The sequence below is a fragment of the Triticum urartu genome, chromosome 6A (genome assembly GCF_056163025.1).
Source record: "Triticum urartu cultivar PI428250 chromosome 6A, HENAU_Tu73, whole genome shotgun sequence".
Lineage (NCBI taxonomy): Eukaryota > Viridiplantae > Streptophyta > Magnoliopsida > Poales > Poaceae > Triticum > Triticum urartu.
In genome coordinates, this window is record NC_141878.1 from 372,089,469 (window position 1) to 372,098,191 (window position 8,723).

Here is an 8,723-nt window from a genome sequence, read left to right on the forward strand (position 1 = left end):
GTGTAGCTACTTGATTCATCTAGCGAGCATGCGGAGACCCTGCAGAGCAGCAGTAGGGGTGTTATCTCTTCGGAGAGCCCCGAAGCTGGGTAAGAGCCGCCGGCGTGCGTGTCTACGCCTCATCCCGCTTCCAGGCACCGGCGACGTCTTACTGGTTCCCACACAGATAAGCCACTCGTTGGCATATGTCGCACCTACCACCCGGCAGTTGAAGATTTGTTCAACGGGATGGTCTCATGAAACTCTTGCTCGAACTCGTGAGAGCTTTTGTTTGGGTCGGGTGGAACATCTTCTCCATCATCTTGTTCTTCCTCTTGGCCTTCTTCGTTGTTGACGTTGTCGTTCTCTTGTTGAGGTGGAGAAGGAGGTTGATGAGGTTCATCTTGGTGTACTTCCTCATTTTCTTCATCTTGGTGTGTCCCACTTGTGGATGCCTCTGTGTCAACTCTTGGTTCACCTTGTCGTGAGGTAGAAGCTTCCACTTGGACGGATGAGGTACTCTCCTTCACCTCCGTTGGACGAATCTTGCCAATAGACAAGTCTTGGATTGCTCCCGAAGGATCTTTGTCTCCTACATCAATTGGCAATTGCTCTACTTGCAAGCCGTAGATTCATCAAACTTCACATCTACCGTCTCTTCAACCTTTCGGGTGAAATTGTTGTAGACACGGTAAGTGTGAGAGTTTGAGCCATAACCAAGTAGGAAACCCTCATGAGATTTAGGAGAAAATTTAGAATGACGATGCTTATCAAGAATGTAACACTTTGAGCCGAATACTCGAAAGTATTCAACTTGGGGTTTGTTACAGGTGAGAATCTCATATGCCGTCTTGACGAGTAGCTTGTGAAGATATAAACGATTTTGTTGCATGACAAGTTGTCTCAACCGCTTCCACCCAAAAGTGTTTTAGCATCTTGTACTCATCAAGAATCGTTCTCGCCATCTCAATAAGAGTTTGGTTCTTCCTCTCAACAACTCCATTTTGTTGAGGCGTGTACGTAGCCGAGAACTTGTGTGAAATCCCTTCTTAGTAAAGAAAGGTATCCACATTTGCATTCTTGAACTCCGATCCGTTGTCTCTAGGAACCTTCTTGATCTTCACTTCAAATTGATTTTGGGCCTTCCTAGCTAAGCTCTTGAAGATCTTTTAGACCTGCGATTTATCATCAAGAAAGAACACCCACGTAAATCTTGAAAAATTATCGACTATGACTAGACCAAAAGAGTTTCCACCAGGACTTTTATAGGCGTTGGGACCAAAGTGATACATATGAAGTAGCTCGAGCAGTCTTCTCGTGGTCATGATGTTCTTCACGGGGTGACTTCCTCCAACTTGCTTTCCTGCTTGACAACCAACCTTTAGAGGATTTAGCAATTAAGGAAGTTCTAGGTTGAGCCTTTTCAAATATAACATCTTTTACTCCAAGGATATGATCACCTTTAATAAGCTTATCAAGATTTCGCATGCCCACATGACCTAACCTTCTATGCCACAACCAACCTTTAGAGGATTTAGCAATTAAGGAAGTTCTAGGTTGAGCCTTTTTAGTGAAATCAACAATGTATAGATCACCTCTACGTATACCAGTAAAGACCATATTATGATTATCTCTTTGAAACACTTGGCAATCTACTTCAGTAAATAGGACATTGAAGCCAAAGTCAGCTAGTCTAGATACGGAAAGTAAATTATAGCCAACAGATTCAGTGAGCATAACATTTTTTATGGAGCTATCATGTGAAATGGCCACCTTACCAAGGCCAACCACCTTACCCTTTGAGTTGTCACCAAAAGTGACATACTTTCGAGGGCCGTCATTTTCAGCAAGCTCACGAAACATATCTTTGTCTCCGTTCATGTGATTGGTACATCCACTATCAAGAACCCATTCCTTTCCTCCAGCCATGTAGCCACGAATATTAGCCATAAGACCTAAGTGTCTCATAGACTCATCGAGATCAAAGTCACTATCATCATCCTCATCATAGTATCCATGTGCAACATCGTCTTGTGATTGATCAATTCCTAGAGAGAGTGATCCATTAGATAAGTGATCATTACAATGTTCATCTTTATGAATTCTAATGGCTTCGGAGATGATATTGCTAATGATTCTAACATCTCCTTTGGCACGCATGAGGTTGCTAAGCTCAAATAAACAATCACCAAACTTAGGATCATTGGGATTCATCTTACTCAAAGCAATAGACTTATGAAGAATCTCATCTAAGTTTTGCAAGGAATAGTTTGGGAATCGTTCCTCAAGAAATCTCCATATAGTGTAGGCACAATCAAGAGCAGGCAAGCACCTAAACAAATTTCTAGGCAAACTTGTAGTAATAAGATTGGCAGTTCTAAGGTTGCAAATCATGTCAAGAGACTCATTGGGAGTAGGTTCGAAGGATCCACAAGGGGGGCACAAGGGATAGTAATGTACTTGTTCAAGTGATATTCACTAAAAATCTCAAGCATCTCATTTTTCCAATCATGAAAGAACTCTCCATCAAGTATAGGCACTCTACGTGTAAGACTCCCCAACATAGACTCATCCATCTTCCTCCAATAGTGATTAAACCAAAGCAATGGGAACCAATGCTCTGATACCAATTATAGGATCGAGAAGAGGTGTCTAGAGGGGGTGATTAGACCCTCAACAAAGAAAAGTAGCAGTTTTTAATTTCTTTAAGTTAAGGTACAGTTTTAGCACAAGTTTAAACATTCACAATACATTTCAAGCAAGCATGGCAAGAGTATATGAGCAGCAAAAAGTAAAGCATGCAAGTTGCAAGAAAGTAAAGGGATGAGATTGGAGTGTGCAAATGCAATTGAAGACACGAAGATTTTTGGCGTGGTTCCAATAGGTGGTGCTATCGTACATCCACGTTGATGGACACTTCATCCCACGAAGGGTAACAGTTGCGTGAGTCCACGGAGGGCTCCACCCACAAAGGGTCCATAAAGAAGCAACCATGTCTATCCCATCATGGTCATCGCCCACAAAGGACTTGCCTCACTTGGGTAGATCTTCATGAAGTAGGCGATCTCATTGCCCTTACAAACTCCTTGGTTCAACTCCACAATCTTGACGGAGGCTCCCAAGTGATACCTAACCAATCTAGGAGACACCACTCTCCAAAAGGTAATAGATGGTGTGTTGATGATGAACTCCTTGCTCTTGTGCTTCAAATGATAGTCTCCCCAACACTCAACTCTCTGTCACAGATTTGGATTTGGTGGAAAGATGATTTGCGTGGAAAGCAACTTGGGGAAGGCTAGAGATCAAGATTCTTGTGGTTGGATTGGAATATCTTGGTATCAACACATGAGTAGGTGGTTCTCTCTCAGAAAATGAATGGTAGAAGTGTAGGCATGTTCTGATGGCTCTCTCCACGAATGGAGGATGGGTGGAGGGGTATATATAGCCTCCACACAAAAACTAGCCGTTACACACAATTCACCAAATTCGATGGGACCGAATCGAGAAACTCGGTCAGACCGATATGGTTCAAAATGTGAACGTTAGAGTTTTCGGTGGGACCGATATGGTCAACTCGGTGGGACCAATGTGCTAGGGTTAGGGTAAAACCTCAACTCGGTTTGACCGATTACACAAACTCGGTGGGACCGATTTTTGGTAATAAGCAAAACAGAGAGTTGGTTAAGTAAACTCGGTGGGACCGACTGCAGATCTCGGTGTGACCGAACTAATTTCAATAGACAACAAAGAGTTTGCAAGCCCATCTCGGTGAGACCGAGATCCCATCGGTGAGACCGAATTGATTAGGGTTTCTCGCGGTGGCTATGTCAAGTGAACTCGGTGGCGCTAGATAGATCAAATCGGTGGGGCCGAGTTTGACTTTTGGTTTGGGACATATGTGGATATGAGAAAGTGGTTGAGGACTTTGGAGCATATCACTAAGCACTTTGAGCAAGCAAGCCATTAAGCAACACCTCACCCCCTTTTAATAGTATTGGCTTTTCCTATGGACTCAATGTGATCTTGGATCACTAAAATGAAAATGTAGAGTCTTGAGCTTGAGCCAATCTTTTTTCCTTAGCATCTTGAAGGGGTTCCAGATCCTCTTGTCCAAGACACTCCACTGTTGAACTCATCTGAAATATACTAGATGGAAATATTAGTCCAACAAGAGATATGTTGACATTAATTACCAAAATTTCCCAGGGAGCACTTGTGCTTTCTACCCACCATCTTGCTCGATCTCAAAGCGTACACATTATCTTCGCAACCGGTTAGTTGTTCATCAACTAGTGGAGGTTGGAAACTATAGTTTCCGTGATTTACTTGCAGGACTACACATATTTTTGTCACTATTTGTCATTGAATGTATAGTTATTGTACACTAAGCTATTTACGTACTTGCATGTTAGGACATCGACATGGCAGAGATGGTGAGGCCCTAGTTTTGGAATTTAATTTGGGTAATGAAACAATTTGAAGGGGAGCCCTGACGCAGTGGTAAAGTTGCTGCCTTACGACCATGAGCATGAGGTCACAGGTTCAAGTCCTGTAAACATGCTCTTGCAGAAACGTAGGGAAATGTTGTGTAAAAGACCCAAAGTGGTCGGACCCTTCTCTGGACCCTGCACAAGCGGGAGCTACATGCACCTGTCTACCCTTTTAATGAAACAATTGGACAAATAAGTTGTTAATGTTCATATTGTCGCCTGACTCCCATTTTGTTTGCCTTGAAAGAGTGGAGAGGATCATGGACAAATAAGGGTCCAAGCTACATTTATTACAACCTCTAAGGTGGTAGTGATGCCTGTTTCTTTTGTTCTTCTTCTACTTTTGTTGTGCCCTCTTCCATGTCAAAACAATTCTAACCAATCTTTGATACACTAACTAACTATTGTTCTTACTTCATGAATGTTCATCTATCAACAATATCTATTCTCACAGATGTCTGTACTTAATTATTTTTTGTTTGCAAGGAGTCTTTTGCTATAATATGGACATGTAAGTATACATATGTTTCTTTCAGTGTGTCCATGTGCCATGCATTCTTGGAATCCTGGGACTTTTAACTATAAATTTTCAAATCTAAAAATAGTTGCTTTGGGGATACTTGTTCCAATTTGGATAACACATGGGACATGATCAGAAATTGATTTACCGAACAGTAGGCACTAGTATTTGGGTAGTTGAGTGTCCAAGATTCTGTGGAAAAGCACCAGTCCAATTTTTCCAAGACTGGGGCTTGTTGCATGTTGCTCCAGGTAAAGCTCCTACCTTTAAGAGAGATTTCCACCAGTCCCAGATTATTGATTGCAGCATTGAAGTTCATCATATCCTGTATATCTCCCTGGTCTACTTCTGTTGTTGGGATATCTAATGTAGTTAAAATCCCCAACCACCATCCAGTCCCAGTCAGAGGGCATATCAATATTTTGAAACCATTCCAGGAATTCAGTTCTTTTCTCAGTGTGACATGGTCCATAAATGTTGCTTAGGATCCATTTATTCCCATTATAGTTTGTGGTAAACTCTATTGACAGTGCAAAAGAATTCTGAAACATCATATGCCCTTCAAAAATCTTGTCATTCCAAGTCACCAACAATCCACCTGATGCTCCCACAGAAGGCACATATTCAAATTTATTTAATCATTTGGGCATTGCATTTCTAAGAAAGGCAGAATCTATTGATTGTCTCTTTGTCTCTTGTAGACATTCAATGTAACATTGTGATTATTCAATCTTTTTATTAAGGGACAACCATTTATCTTTATCTCCCATCCCTCTAATATTCCAATTTAGGATTTTCCATTGCCTATTCATTGCATACATTTATTTAACCAGTATACTTGGTTGATCTTGGCCTCACTTACTTGGAAATAGGACAACAGAGTACCAAAATTAAAGGAGCAATCAGTTTTACATGCCAAAGGTCCATTCCCAAAAGAAATTTGACACTTAAGAGGTTCACAGAGCCCAGCACCATCATATAGGTCTAAACTTATTAACTTCCCACAAGAGACACAAAATATTACATCCACTTTTGACATGATTTCACAGTGTATCTTTGACTAGCTGTTCCATAGCCTTCCAGTTCACTTCCTTCTTCCTTCATCTTCCTTCTCCTTGCTAGGCTCCTTGGACTCCTTTCTTTTCTTGGGCTTGCTCTTCAGGATCTCCTCAATGGTATCCTTCTGTGGCACCTTGCTGAAGGACATGTTTAGATTCTTGACAATTTTCCCATCAATAATAGGAGGATCAGGATTACATGATATGCAATTTTTATTTACATGTGCCTATCTTAAATCCTTTTTGCAGATCATGAATTCTTAAACTCCTCCTTACCTTTGTTTCCACCAGTGGCCCTTTTCCTTTCCTTTTCTTGTTCACATGCAGAGCACTGGTTGTGGATGCCAGGTTTCCTCCCTCCTCCTTCTCAGAATGAGTCATGCTGTTACTCTGAGGAGTAGAAAAATTCACAGTGCCAGTATGTGAGCTATTTCCGTGTAGAGCAGTGGTGATAAGACAACTTGGCATAGAAACTGAAGGGCATTTCTTAGGTACAACAAAAGGTATTAGAACTTTATTTTCTGTCCCCATAACTATGATATTCCACATTTGTGAAGAAAGGAAATCCTTGGCCCAATCAAATCTCTCTGGAGACAATAAGGCCATTTTGATAAAGTTTACCCAATCAAAAGGCACATTTGTTACCTTGCAATTGGGTTCTGAAGGTGCAAAGTGGGACTTCCACATGCTCAATCCTTGTGATCCCAGAGCTTCCATGTCCTCAGTTCCAAGAGTTGGGTCTGCTGAAACCATTAGTTGCAAGACAGGTTCATTAACTTCATGAGAGGAAGTAATTTGCTGATCTAGGTATTTCCCTTTTTCTTCAAAACCAGGGGGAGGAAGGGAGCTAGAGGAAGATTCAGAAATAGAAGAGGAGCTTTGTTCTGAACCTGAAGCCCCATGAGGTGAAGCCGCTTGAACAGTAGCTAGTTCTACATCAGAGCAGAGCAAGAGTTCTTCTTCCAGAACAGAAGCCTCAACAAGATCCCTTAACTCTTCAGATGGAGAGACTATCAGAGCACCTTCCTCCACCACTTTCTCTTAAGTAGGCGGAGCCACTTTATCCATAGAGATAGCCATACTAGTCTGAATATTTGGTAGAGATTCCTTCTTAGATTGTGAAGCTGGGGAGAGAAGCTCAGCTGTCATGAGACTTAAGTTGAAAAAGTTACTGTCCACCTCTTCCTGGGGAGAGCTAACATTTTGACAAAGAGCAGTGTCCATGGCTCTATCTGGATTGGGAATGAAAGCAACCAATTCTAATTGGGGGCCCAAATCTTGCCCCAGGTGCTCCATCTCCTCAGGTATCAGATGAGGAATATTCATCTCCAGAATTGCCCCATCATCTCCAGCTTGGGGGGCTAGAGGAACTGAAAGTGCGTTAAGTCGACTAGAGGGGGGTGAATAGGCGATTTTTACAAATTCGTCACTGAGGAATTTCACAGTGAGGAAATTCCTAAGTCACGAACGACTAGGAGCGGAGTAAGTACTCAGATGCAAGCACAACAGAACAGAAGCACATTCATCATGATGAAATGAAAAAAAGCACAAGCACAGAGTACAGAAAGCGTAAACACAGGATTAGCAGGCTGAAGACAAACTGACTGAAGAAATAGGATTGAGGAAATAGAGAAATTCTTCAGTCAAAGTCTTCAAACAGTAACGATCAAGAACAACAACACACTAATGAGGAGATGAAAGGGTTGAGGAAATAGAACCAATTAGCTTGGTGAAGACTGTTGGAACACGCGGTACACTACGCTAGCGCCAAATAAAATTTTCTACCGCACACCCAAGATCATGCTGCTGGAAATTGATCATGGGATCGGGTTTACCACTAGACGCGCAGTCACCGCAGCGGAAGTAGAGTTGGTGATGCGTGTAGCAGATCTCCCGGGCCGTCTCCCCCTCACATTGTCGATCTCCCGCGAACAGTGAAGACCCGTGAAAGGTGATCTCCCATGACCAGCACCTCGCGGTTCCCTCGAACAGTTCGTCCAAGCACCGCAGATGCGATGCCTCCAAGGTATCCACACGTACGGGGAGCAGCGTCGAGCGGCGGACTGCTAGGTCCGGTCACGCGGCATGGGCGTGGGGAGTGGCGGTGGCTAACCAGGGTTCAATCCCATCAACCCTAAGTGGTGCGCCCACTCCCCTTTATATAGACCTCCGAGGTGGGCTCAATACTTGAGCCCACTAGGAGTCTACATCCATTTTCCACTCAGATCCAATCCGAATGGGCTGTAGCCCCTTAAGTGTGCGACCCTATAGGTTCACCTACACATTGACACGACCAGAGTCGATAGTTGGTAGCGGCTCCTAGCAGAACGTGCCAACTCCCATGTGGGCGTAAAGTCGTTTGACGAACCTTGACAATGTGGCATATGCAACATTCCTTTTGCCTCACGATATTTGTTGTCGAGTTCAAGGCGAGTACTTGTCACCCTTATGTTAGCTAGACCTCTCTTCTCGAAACCATGATACAAATTCCCGAACTGGGTTAACACTTAACCCAAGTCGCATGGCCATGCTTTCCGAATCTGATCACTCGAGAGGGCCCAGAGAATATCTCTCCAAATAGGAGGGGCAAATTCCATCTTGGTCAACCATGTCTTGCGGCATGTCTCACGACTCACCCGAAAGCTACCTTTATAACTACCCAATCACGGAGTAGCG